Consider the following 13195-nt stretch of genomic DNA (forward strand, 5'->3'; position numbering starts at 1 on the left):
AAAACACTACAAAACACATCAAAAACACAAATAACTTGAGTACAAAACACCAATTCAAGCCTTTGTAGAGCATTCTTATGTGAACATAAATGCCACTTAACACACCCCCAAACTTGAACCAATGTTTGTCCTCAAGCATAAACAGACTCAATGAACAAGAAATAAAAATTCATGAATGCAACTAAATGAATGCAACGATCCCCTCAGAATAACTAAATCAACCGATGAGCCACATCTCAACAAATACAGTTATTCGTACAAAGATTAATCAAATCCCATAAATCAACGTACAAGCCAGAAACGTGCGTGTGTGCAGATGCTTAACAGATATACAATCGCAACTAGATCAATAATCATGACTCACTACTCATCAAGAAAATCACAAGGTTATACATAGAATAAATGTTAAACTCAAAATGACTGAAAACACTTCAATTCTTATATCGGAGTTATTGCATAGATTCATGTTTTTATTCATAACACATAACATCATAAATGTGCTTATTTGATCGTGCAATGAGTGAGGCCCACAAAAGACTTATTCAATAATACCCATGTAGCGAGCGTTAGGTTAGTGGATCCCAGACTATAAAAACCTTAGGTCTTTAGGCACAAAGTCCCCTAAGAACTTAATAACTCGAGTATTAAAGAGCCAACTCGTGATCAATTTTGCATAAACACATATATTTTTTTCTTTTTTCTTTTCATTTTTTTCTTTTTTTCTTTTCTTTTCACATCATTTCTGAACGAGTGTGTTTCGTTCCATCTCGCTCAACCCTAGACTACTCATATAAAATGAGTTTGTTACTAGCCATTTGACACCTAGCCACAACAACTAGCAATGAAATCCAATGTTTTTCTCCAATTTTTAAATATCTATGTTTTATTGCCATTAAGATAATATCCTAAATTCTAAATATAAACAAATGATTAAACCTCGACAAATAACAAACCATGACCAGGATCTAGCACTCAAGCAACCTATAAGACTTAGTGAAATTTTTATTGCATCTAGCATGCAAATCAACTCGATAGACTTAACATCACTATACACGACATCGCTACACTAGCATGAATATCACAAATCAATCGGAAAAGTAAACTTAAGGGATCATGTTATAATGCACATGCAACTATATGCAACATACTAATATGCAAAATCAAAAAAAAACTATTACATGACAAATATGCAACTATATGAACTAAACTAGCATGAATATGCAACTATATGTGACTCACGCATAACATATATTCCTTAACTACCACCCCAAAATTTAAAATATTCACTGTCTTCAGTGAAGGTAATAGTAAGGAATCAGGCATACCTTCTCGGAATTAGGGTCATCACCCTCAACGGGTGGAGTGTCAGGAGGCGGGTAACAGAATCCTCACCAAATACTGGTCATTGGATGTCAACTCATGTGGCTCTGAATGTTGTACCCAACGCATGGGTAAGGTCCTGTGCAAAACTACTATGGATGTCATGAATCGCATTTATCCTCCTCATCAAGCGCCTGTACTGCGCTGAACTCAAACCAGCACTGCCCTCTGCTTCCTGCTGCTGCTGCTGCGAAGGACCGGCCTCGCCCAACTGAGCTCTCCATGCTACTCTGCTCGCTTGAGTCATCCCACCGACAGTTTCTTAAGGTGCTTCCGTCCACCTGGCAAGTGATCATATGAGTAACCGAGCCCCTTCGTATTAGGCTTCTCACCGTACCACTCCTGCAAACTCAAAAGTGTAGAACTGCTAATAGGGGCACTAGGAAGCTACAGCTGCTCGTGTGCGGGCTAATAAACTCCAACCGCCACACACAGCTTTGTCACAATGGACGCATAGGGAATAAAGCCCGCAGTGTTGCCTCACAAAAACTTTAAAATACCCTGATAAATCACCGACCCGAGATCCACATAATCTCCCTGAAGAATCTCCCACAATAACCGTGCACGCTTCACAGTAACATCATGCACATGTGATGAAGGCATAATATTAGCACAAGTAAAAGAATTCCATGCACGTACAAACCTGTTCATGCATGAGGCAGGGAAAATGGCATACTCGTTCGTGCCCCTCTTGAACTTCCAGTGAGTCTCAGACACACACAATGTAGTAACAATCAAATCCAAGTTAAAATCAATCCCCGTCTTAGCATTCCAATCCTCCTGCTCTGGCCTCCTCTCAGGCTGGTTAATCACCCTCTGAATCGCCTCCGCACTTTAATCCACCATCAACCCCCTAACCACAGTAAAACCATTCTTATTCGCCTTCGCATTCGCGTAAAATTCGCGCACAACACTCATGGGCGCAATAGCGGGTGTCTCGCAAAAACAACCCAACCCATCTCCAGAATCATCTCTAACAACTTACCATCCTTACCCGATGGCGAAAAACCCCTCTCCTTCGTAATCGGCTTCGTCAACAGCCTCGCTTACTCCGCTTCAGCCTCTGGAGTAGAATACCTAGGCCTCACACCGTCAACACTTGAATAATTAGTGGTGTTGCTGCTAACTTGAGTTCTTTGTCTCTTGGGTGCCATTGAATTCGAATAAGAGAGAATGAGAGACGTGTATAAGAGAGATGTATGATTTTGAGAATTGAAAAGTGATGGAGAGATTTGTGTATAAGTGTGTGTGTGTATATATAGGAAAAGAATTAGGTTTAGAAAATAAGTGGGATTGGATTAATGGAATAATAGGAGTAATGGGATGTTTAAAACTGAATTGGAGAGGGAATTATGGAAGGTGGAGGATAGAATTTCGGGTGTAGGCTATTTTTGGTTTTGAATTTTTATTTTATCTATTTTTTTCAGGTTCAGGGAGCCAGCGCGGCCGCCCCGCATACCAGCACGGGCGCGTGCGGCTACTGGACTTTCAGGGCGGCCGCCCTGCTACTCAGCGCGGGCGCGCCGTGCTACTGTAGTTGACACTGAAATTTTTACTTTTTCTGATTTTTTTGTGTCTTCTTCTTATTTTCTTCTTCCTCTATCTACTAATGTACAACAAACTTGGGTTGCCTCCCAAGAAACGCTTGTTTTACGTCGTTAGCTTGACGTAGAATCCCGAGATCAAGTGGACAATAAAACGACACTACCACCTTACGGTTTGTCGTATCCCCATAATAATGCTTCAACCTCTGTCCATTCACCTTGAATGCTTGGCATGGATACTTCTAAAAAATCTCCACAGCTCCATGCGGAAACACAGTTTTGATAATAAACGGCACTGACCACCTCGACTTCAACTTTTCAGGAAAAAGACGGAGATGATAGTTGAATAGGAGAACGTGTTGCCCCGACACAAATGATTTGAGCACTAGACCCCTATCGTGCCACCTCTTGACTTTCTCCTTATACATCTTATTGTTCTCCTACGCTTGAAGCCGAAACTCATCGAGTTCATTCAACTAAAGCATTCTTTTCTTACCAGCTGCATCCAAATCAAGGTTCAACTTCTTCAAAGCCCAATACGCTTTGTGCTCTGGCTCCACAGGCAAATGACATCCTTTACCATAAACCAACTGAAACGGAAACATGCCTAGCGGAGTCTTGTATGTTGTTCGATACCCCCAGACAGCTTCATCCAGCTTCAAAGACTAGTCCTTCCTCGATGGACATACAACTTTCTCTAGAATACGCTTGATCTGTCTGTTATATACCTCAGCTTGACCATTATTTTTAGGATGATAGGCTGTAGCAATGCGATGATTCACATTATATCGCTGCACAATAGCAGTGAACTTGCGATTGCAGAAATGCGATCTCTCGTATGAATCTTGGATTTCCAAACCTTGTGAATATCTGCTTATGAAGAAAATTAAGCACTACCTTCGCATCATTTGTCGGCAAAGCCTTGACTTCAACCCATTGTGAAAAACAAAAAATATGAATAATAATCAAAGTACGTTAAACAAGTCTTTATAATAATCATCAAACAAGAAAACTAGCATCCCAGATTACAACTTAAAATAAAAAATCACAAGAATAAACTAGATCCTCTTCGCCTTGATTGAATTGTGCTCCTAGGTCTTCTTGATGTCTTCTCCTTAAGTTTCATTGTGAAAATTGTCTTTAAGTTGACTTTATATAGCAGCCCCAGTCAGCATAGAAGCCCAGAAAAACCATCTTCTAATTGCAACAGGATTCTGAAATCCCGATCTAGCGCGGCCGCGCGCTTCACTAGCGCGGGCGCGCTAACATTCTGCCAACCCGGCGCGGTCGGACGCGCTGACCTTCTAGAAATATTTCTGATTTTTATTTTCTTGGCTGATTTCTTGTGGCGATCAATGAGCTTCCATCCGTGACACATTCCTAGCACCAATTTAGCATCAAAACAATGCTAAATCTCGTGATTCCTCCAACAATGCCTGAAATGCAAAAACACTACAAAATATATCAAAAACACAAACAACTTGAGAGTACAAAACACCAATTCAAGCCTTTATAGAGCATTCTTATGTGAACATAAATCCCACTTAACAATTGTACATAAAAGGAATTTGGCAGCCTGTAATCAGGATTATGAAGATCAAGAAGCATTTTTGTTTCCATACTAACTTGAAGAAATACAAAGATGGTGGATGGAGAAATGAAGGAACATGTGATTAGACTTAGATAGCTTTATTTTATTAGTTTTTCTTTTTCACATGTAACTTGGCAATATATAAACCAAGAGTAGCAAGTAGAAAAATATCTATCGAAAAGAACCGAGAAATAGATGTTATTCCCATGGAACTAACAATGATATTTACAGAAGGGGGGTTGAATGTAAATCTCAAAACTTTTTCAAGTTTTGAGCAGTTTCAAAGGTTAAGTGTTTTGATGAACAATTGTGTGTGAATTGCTTTGAGCAGGTGCAGACAGGTATATATTCAAGACACAAATGTAAAGAACACAAAGGCTTCAAAAACTTTTCTGGTGGATTTGTTGTTCCACCAGAGATGTGTATTTCAAAAAATCTGTGATTCAAAGAATTGATCACAGCTGCGTCCTAGTACAAACTAGATGATTTTCTCTCTGGATTTTTCTAAACAGTTCTGGAAAAATTCACACTCTAATTACTACCTGCAACTTGGTTTATATATCACCAAGTTTACAAGTGAAGACAAAGGTACAAATACAATTAACAAGATTTTTTACATGTTTCTTCTTCATTTCTCTATCCAATACAATCTAGGATAATCTGTGAATCTTTGAATACTTCCTTGTTTGCAGCAGAATGGAAATGCTGCATTTTCTTGATTCCTCCAAGAGGCTACCACATTCCAATTGTCTCTGTCTACCCATGTGCCTCTGTCAGCTTATGAATTATCACTGTCAACTGCTATTGAACTGAGCATCCGTTGAAGCTTTCATCCATTGATGGCTTTATCCGTTGATGCATTAGCAGTTGAAGTTTTATTCGTTGATGCACTCATCCGTTGATGCATTAGCAGTTGAAGTTTTATTCGTTGATGCATTCATCCGTTAATGGATGTTATCCGTTGAAGCTTTAGAGACATTCGTTGAAGCTTTGTTTCTCATCCGTTGAAGGCCTTTAATTTATCAGTTGATACTACTTCACTTATACAAAATTATAAGGCATGAAATATTTACAATTAGCCCTCCTATTTGCATATCCACTAGTAGTCAACATGACTTATAATTTCCCACAATCATCTAAGAATTATAACTTAAATACAGAAACTGAAATGTGCTACAATACTAAACTTATTTCTAAGTAAAGCTACTCCATCAACGGATAGCCAGAATGGTCTTATCCGTTGAGGCTACAAACACTAGATTTCTACTTAAGTGTTTTGTTTAACTTATCATCATACTAATACACATATTCCTAACAATCTCCCTCTATTTATGTCTACTAGAATTGTAGGCATAAATTCGGGTTTAACTTGATGATAACAAAACACTTAACAAATATATCAACTGAAATCAAGTAGAAATTCAAAAGTGCTGCAAAAGTGTATGTACTGAGATATAATTGAAGAATTACATTATTTCCAAGGATGCTCCTTTAGGCTGAGCAGATTATTTTCTTTTCCTTTGATCCCTTGTTTTCTTCCCTAGCCTCCTGTCATTTTCCTCTACTTGGAGTTGGAGTTGTCTGTAGAATTCAGCTTCATCTTCTTCATTGATATCCAACTTAGATTGCATGTCCTTGAGAGTTTTATTACTGGCAATTTTAAGCTGGTCTTCAAGTCTGAAAAATCTTCTGACTCCTTTATTATCTCTGAACTCCATCAACCAATGAGGTGATTTATGAATTGTAATTCCATGCTCAGGTATGAGTAATGTTCTAGGCAAGGAATTAGACTCCCACCAAGTTTTCCTTATGCTGGCAATCTTGTTGAGAATCTCAGTTTTGGCAGTCCTGGTAAAGCCAGAATCCCTTTTGATAGCTGAGTAGACTCTAACCAAGGTAGAATAGCCTTCATTCAGAATTCTTTGAAGAGGCCAAGTCCTTTTCTCACTTCCTTTATACTTGAACACTAGTCTTTCTGGGAGCTGTTTGTATGCACTTATTCCCCTAACTTCCTCCAACTCATCCAGATAGAGTTCAATATCTGTAAACTCTTTTATGTCACAAATGTGAACATAATCATCCTTTGAGGCTTGTGGCTTAGGCTTAGGTTTGTATTTATGAGTGAATTTACTTGAGGTTGGGGGAGGTGTTGATTTGGATTTCCTTTTCAGTTCCTTTGGTGGTGGAGAGGTAGTTAGGAAGGTAGGCAAGTTGATGGTGTCCCAATCAATAGGTTCCTCATTAGGGATAATTGGTTCATCATGAACATTTATACTAGGATCAGCAACAAAAGGTTTAGGAATGGAAGGTAGTGGTTTAGATTTTGATTGGGTTTCCTCAGTGTCATCTCCACTCTTCCTTTTTGCATTGGCCTTCTTTCTGTTCCCTTTCTGCCATTCCTTTCTTTCCTCCACACTCTCACCAATCACATTCCCCATATCCACATTTCTGCTTTCAATCTTGTCTTCTTCACTCTTGTCTTCAATTTTCTTCTTTTCTTCAGTCTGACTTGACTTTAGCTGTTTTTCAAGCTTTGCTTGTGCTCTTTTATCAGCCTTCAGCTTTTTAGCTTCTTCCTTTAACCTCATGGTTTCTTCCCTCTTCGCTTTTGAGAATTTGGGATGTCCTTGGATCACACAGATACTCTTTTCCTCTCTATAAATGATAGCCATATTCATTCTTTCCACTACATCATTGGTCTCTTTGTGCTTTATGATGCTACCACCCAAAATTTTGTCTTCATCAGGTTTTGGAAGAGGAAAATCCACTTCTTTTGGTTGACCAAAGTTTAGAGGGTTCTTTGTAGAGTTCTTGTTGAGTCTAGTGGATGGCTTGAGTACCATGGGTTTCAAATTCCTGAAAGAAGTTTCTCCAACCTTATTCCTCCTTACTGGCTTGTGCTCCATAATGATTGGCTCAACCTTTGTGCTATGTTTCACAGATAATGATTTTGAAGTTGTAGAGCCAAACACCTGTTGCATCCTTTCATTAATTTTTCTCCTTTGCTCCTTCACCTTCATCTCAGCTGCTGCTAAATGGATTAGATCAATTCCATCAAGCTTTCCTTTGATTTGAAGTGTTAGAGAAGTAGTGATGGCAGGAACTAGCACTTTGGATATTTGAATGTTTGTAGATGGCTCCCCTCCCCTTCCACTTTATTCTCCCCCTTTTTGTTATCATCAAGGAGAGGAGTCAAGCCTTGTGCTTTAGCCAGTTGCATGAGTAGACTTGTTTGAGACTATTGATTTTGAAGAATGGTGACCACAGAGTTTTCAATGACTTGAACTCTGTCTTCCAACTTGGCCAGCCTCTTTTCAGCATCTGATTCTCTTCTCAGTCTCAGCAACAAGTCCTGCATGGTACCATAGGGCATGACTGAATCCAGCTTCTCAGAATTGTAGGACTTCAAGTCAGCTATATCCTTCTTGAGTTCATCCACACTCAGATTCTGTCTTAATTGCTATAGCTTCATGAGATGTAGAGAATCTAGGTGGGCTTGAAGAAGAGCCTTGGTACCAGCATTGGAGGTGTTCTGAATGGCTCTTTGGATAGACATGATTTGTTTGACTAAGGAGACATTGAATTGTCCTGGTGTTGACTCCTTTGTCAATTCCCATTCAGGTAAGTCTGGAATAGAACTTGGGCCTTCATCTCCCCCTAAGTTCATGCTTCCATCAAATGAAACAGAGTCAACATCATTAAAATTTACTCCAAATTCTTCAGATGGCTCACCAGCTGTAGAAGGCATCAAGTTGACAGCAGCTTTATCCCTTTGTAGAGATTCTGAAGTATGCCCTAGGTTTAAAGTCTTTTCTGCCTCCTCATTGCCCTGAGTAGCCAACAATTGATAGGTTGACATAGGATGAGTAAAAGTGTCAGCATCCAAGGAAATGTTATCAATTACAGCTTTGTAATGTTGCTGAAATTGTCTTTCCTTTTCAGCATCATCCACAATCATTGACTCATTAGCAATGGCTGGATCCACCCTTATACCTTCTGTACCTGCTTTTCTCTCAATTTCTCTCTTTTCTTGCATCAGGGGCTCCCCCCTGGCACACACTCCTCACACCCTCACCCTCACCTACTAAGGTGGCACTCCTCTCACTTTCTTTTGCCATGCTGGAAGAAATAGCATGCATATTTAGACTCTCAAGCTCTCCTTTTGCCTGGGAGAAACCCAGCCTCTCACTCAAATTTTCACTCCCTTCCCTCAATCCTAGAAGTGATTGTACAGTAACCATGTCTTCTACACTTGGAATTGATTCAGTTATTTGTGTAGAGACTATCAACGGATAGGGAGTATCCGCTGAAGTAGGAACTGATGGTATCAACGGAAAACTGCTGTTAAGCTTATCCGTCGAAGAACAACCACTTGTCAACGGATGAGAAATATCCGTTGAAGAAGGAAAAGAAGTAGAAATTGAAAGTGACATGATTGTTGAATTTATGTGGATTGATTATAATTTCAAAGACACAGATTCTTCAACCAAATCTGAAAGAATTGGCTGATGATCCAACAAATCATCTAAAAGATGATGATCACCAGTATTTGGGTGGGGCTCCTCCCTGAGTTGTAAAGAGGGAGAATCAGGAATTGATGTGAATATCATGTCCACATCCAGAGATGGTGATGGAGAATTTGGTGATTGATGTGTGTCAATTTTGAGAGAATGAGGTTGTGACTCCACATTTGTTGGAGTCACATCAAGCTGAATTTGAGAAGGCATAGATACAGGTGGGTGTATCTGTGCAGTGTGTGCACCCTGTATGGAGACTAAGGTTTTGATCCTCTTTCTTCTTGTAAAGGCTTTTACAGGTGAGTGTGTGGCTTCAGTGTCCCTCCCTCTTTTGTTCTGTGTCCCTGGTTGGGGACTATTTTCAATAGCTGCACCCTTTTGGGAGGATGTAACCAGGGATGAGTTTGAATCATTTTCAACCATCACAGTCTTTTGAGAAACTGTGGCTTGGCTAGCTGGGGTACCACTCACCTCTCCTACCTTATCCTGGGGGGTTTCTTGATGTTCACCCCTCCCCTCACCACTCACACCCTGTTCACTCCCCTCAGGGTTTATGGTAGTTGTTACAACTGTTGTCTTTTGAGAAACAACAGAGGTGGCTTTCTTTGACTTTGGTCTTGAAACTTTAGGTTTGGTGGCTTTGGTAGGAATCTGTTGGGACAAAGACACAGATTCCATGGCCACACTTGAAGGCAAAGAAATAATGGGGTTGGAAGTAGTAGGAGTTGAAGAAGTATTTACCTCACTTACTTGAGGTGCATTCATTATTGATAAATATACCAATGGCACCTGATTGTTGAGGTTAATTCTCAAAAGGTCTGCAAGAACCCTTTTCTCTTGTGCCCAGCACTTGAGTTTATTACTCTCATTATTTATGACCAAACCTTCAGCAACATAGTTAGCCAATAACATAAAGAATCTAGCATAGTAGATTTTATGAGGTCTATTAGCTTTGTTACCTAACCTGGTACCCAATTCTAGCATTACATAGTTGCTAAAATTAAAATACCTATCAGAAACTAGCATATAGAGCATATTAACAAGAGATTAACTTATTGCATCAAAATTACTAATTTTCCCAGAGAAAACCTTGATAAAGGCATCACCAAAAAAACTCCATTCTTTCCTAAGGCCTTTTCTTCTAATACTCCCAAAACTAGCAGAATCAAAAGAATAGCCTATGGAATCTAACATGCTAGATACATCATTATCAGTGTGTGGTGTCATGGCATTGTTCTCAGGTAGTTTGAAACATGACTGTATATCATCACAGTTAATACAATAATCTTTACCTTTGAGAGTGAAAGTGATGGTCATATCTGTGGGATTGAACTCTGCAGTTGTCCAAATCTCCTCAATTACCTCACAGTAAATAGTTGGGGCTTCCAGCATTGCATATCTTAGTGTGCAGTTTTTGAAGAAGTCCATCATCTTGTGATAATCTGAGTGGGCTTCATTCTTTTCCACCAAAGCTACGAAATTATTTTTCTCATAGACAAATCCAGACTGGGACATTATCTTTACTATTGGTGCCATTATAGTGGGTAGAGGTTGCAGAGAAAAGTTGAGAGTTTTGGGAGAGAAAGAGAGTAAAAGCTTTTGAAAAATTGTAAAAAAGAGTAAAGTGAAAATAAGAATTCAAGGGGCTTTTATACTTTCTCAAATTAAAACGTAAGGAGAATGATTAAACAATATTTTTTAAGTAAATTACAGTCGTTTGAGAATAAAGAAAACTGTATGAATTCTAAAAACTGCCTTTAATACAAATACATACAATTGTGTATATATATATATATGTATCAACGGTTAAGTAAAAGAATCAACGGCTGTGACTTACTTAAAACAACTGATGTGACACTTCAACGGATGGGGTAAACATCTATCCGTTGAATATTAACACAATTTTATCCGTTGAAGGATAAATTTACCAGAAATATATTTGTCTTTCAACGGATAATGAACATCCGTTGATAGAACAATTTTGGCTTTCAACGGATAGGGAATATCCATTGATAGAATGATCTTTACTTAAAGCCAACTTTGTTCTTGCAACAAATTAATTTCAGGCTACAAAATAAATTATAATAAGGACATGAATTTATGAATAATTAAGCATACCTAGCTCACTTACTAATCTTGTGAATGTTGATTCATCAAGTGGCTTGGTAAATATGTCTACAATCTGCTTTTCACTTGGAACAAAATGAAGTTCCACTGTACCATTCATCACATGTTCCCTTATGAAGTGATATTTGATGTCAATGTGCTTGGTTCTTGAGTGCTGTACTGGATTTTCAGTAATAGCAATGGCACTTGTGTTGTCACAGAATATTGGAATTTTGTCAACAGTTAGCCCATAGTCAAATAGTTGATTCCTTATCCACAGTATATGTGCACAGCAAATACCAGCAGCAATGTACTCAGCTTCAGCTGTTGATGTAGAAACGGAATTTTGCTTCTTGCTGAACCATGACACAAGCTTATCCCCTAGAAATTGACAGGTGTCAGTTGTACTTTTCCTGTCTATTTTGCAACCTACATAATCTGCATCTGAGTAGCCAATTAGATCAAAACCAGACTCTTTAGGGTACCAAATTCCTAGATTTGGAGTCCCTTTGAGATATCTGAAAATTCTTTTAATAGCCACTAAGTGAGATTCTTTAGGGTCAGCTTGAAATCTAGCACAGAGACATGTAGAAAACATTATATCAGGTCTACTAGCAGTTAAATATAGAAGTGAGTCAACCATGCCTCTACAACTTGTAATATCCACAGACTTTTCAGCCTTGTTTAATTCAAGCTTGGTGGCAGTGGCCATGGGAGTTTTTGCAGATGAACAATCCATTAAGTCAAACTTCTTTAAAAGATCATAAATATATTTAGTTTGACTAATGAAAATTCCACCACTAACTTGTTTAACTTGTAAACCAAGGTCATTTCATATTTACTTTGCATTAACTTAGCAAACTTTTTGCAAAGCTTATCATCTGTAGAACCAAATATAATATCATCTACATAGATTTGAACAAGTATTGTAGAGCCATTAACATTTCTAAAGAAAAGAGTTTTGTCAACAGTACCTCTTGTGAAGTAATTATCTAGGAGAAATTTTGACAAAGTCTCATACCAGGCTCTAGGTGCTTGCTTTAGTCCATAGAGTGCTTTCAATAGATAATACACATAGTCTGGAAAGTTTGGATCTTCAAATCCTGGAGGTTAGCTTACATAAACTTCTTCCTCCGATTCTCCATTCAGAAATGCACTATTGACATCCATTTGATAAACTTTGAAATTGGCATGGTCTGCATAGGCTAGAAAGATTCAGATGGCTTCAAGTCTTGCAACTGGAGCAAATGTTTCATCAAAATATATTCCCTCTTGTTGAGAATAGCCCTTGGCAACCAATCTGGCTTTATTCCTTATGACAAAGCCATTTTCATCCATCTTGTTCCTGAATACCCATTTTGTGTCAATAGAGCTCTTGTTCTTTGGCTTGGGTACCAGCTTCCATACCTTGTTCCTCTCAAATTGGTTTAGCTCCTCTTGCATTGCAAAAATCCAATCTGGATCCAATAGAGCTTCTTCCACTCTCCTAGATTCCTCCTGTGATAGAAAACTACTGTATAGACATTCATCTTGAGTAGCCCTTCTAGTCTGCACCTTAGATGTTGCATCACCAATGATCAATTCAAAAGGATGATTCTTGGTCCATTTCCTTGGAGGTGGTAGATTAGCTCTAGATGAGGTTGCCTCAGTATTGTCATGATGTGAGATAGAGTGTTGATTGGCTGAAACTCCCCCTGAGTTACTGATCCTTTGAAAGGAACTGGGAGTTCTATCAACTGATGAAGTAAATTGATTATCCGTTGATAGACTATGATCAACGGATGCTTCATTATGTACTTCAACGGATGATGCACTTTGTCTTTTAACAGATGCTGCATTACTTCTATCAACAGATGCTGAATTATGACTTTCAACTGATGCAGCATTTTGTGCATTATCCAAAGGCAGATTTTGAATTTTTTTTGAGGTGCCTTCTCCATCATTCTCATCTTCACTATCATCACAATATATCTCAATGTTGTCAAATTTGAGTCCTTCATGATGTCCCTCATCTGTTAGTCCATCAATCTTTTTATCATCAAACGCAACATGCACAG

The sequence above is a fragment of the Apium graveolens genome, chromosome 10 (genome assembly GCF_009905375.1).
Source record: "Apium graveolens cultivar Ventura chromosome 10, ASM990537v1, whole genome shotgun sequence".
In the NCBI taxonomy this organism is placed as follows: Eukaryota; Viridiplantae; Streptophyta; class Magnoliopsida; order Apiales; family Apiaceae; genus Apium; species Apium graveolens.